The sequence below is a fragment of the Arachis ipaensis genome, chromosome B08, assembly GCF_000816755.2.
Source record: "Arachis ipaensis cultivar K30076 chromosome B08, Araip1.1, whole genome shotgun sequence".
NCBI lineage: Eukaryota > Viridiplantae > Streptophyta > Magnoliopsida > Fabales > Fabaceae > Arachis > Arachis ipaensis.
This window is the reverse complement of record NC_029792.2, coordinates 36,481,124-36,481,455: the sequence shown is the minus strand read 5'-3', so window position 1 is coordinate 36,481,455 and position 332 is coordinate 36,481,124. Positions and strand designations below refer to the sequence as shown.

Genomic DNA, 332 nt, shown 5'->3' with positions numbered 1-332 from the left:
AAATAAATAAATAAATAAATAAATAAATAAATAAATAAACTGAGAAATTGATTGGGAACAAAAAGCTCTTCAGTATAAAAAGGAGAGTCCTTAAGGGGGAACTTTGTACATCCACTTAAATTTATCTAACATTGAGATGTTTTCAGTCATTTTCTTAATCCATGAACTTAATTAAAATAGGAGTAAATGAGAGAAAGATATACTACAATAGATACAACAAACAAAATTTTGAAAAGTGAAACAAACTTTATAGTTAATAAAAGACAAGATATCAAACAATCAAGTAAGTAATCCAATCTGCCAGTGTAATATAAACCCCTTTATATAGAGGT

The 332-nt window shown here is 25.6% G+C and overlaps 1 long non-coding RNA gene across 5 annotated transcripts in view; it reads right to left on the bottom strand.

The window, feature by feature from the left end:
• The window catches only part of LOC107612325, a 10,323-nt gene that overhangs the window by 7,871 nt on the left and 2,120 nt on the right, over positions 1 to 332 (bottom strand). The window lies entirely within an intron of this gene.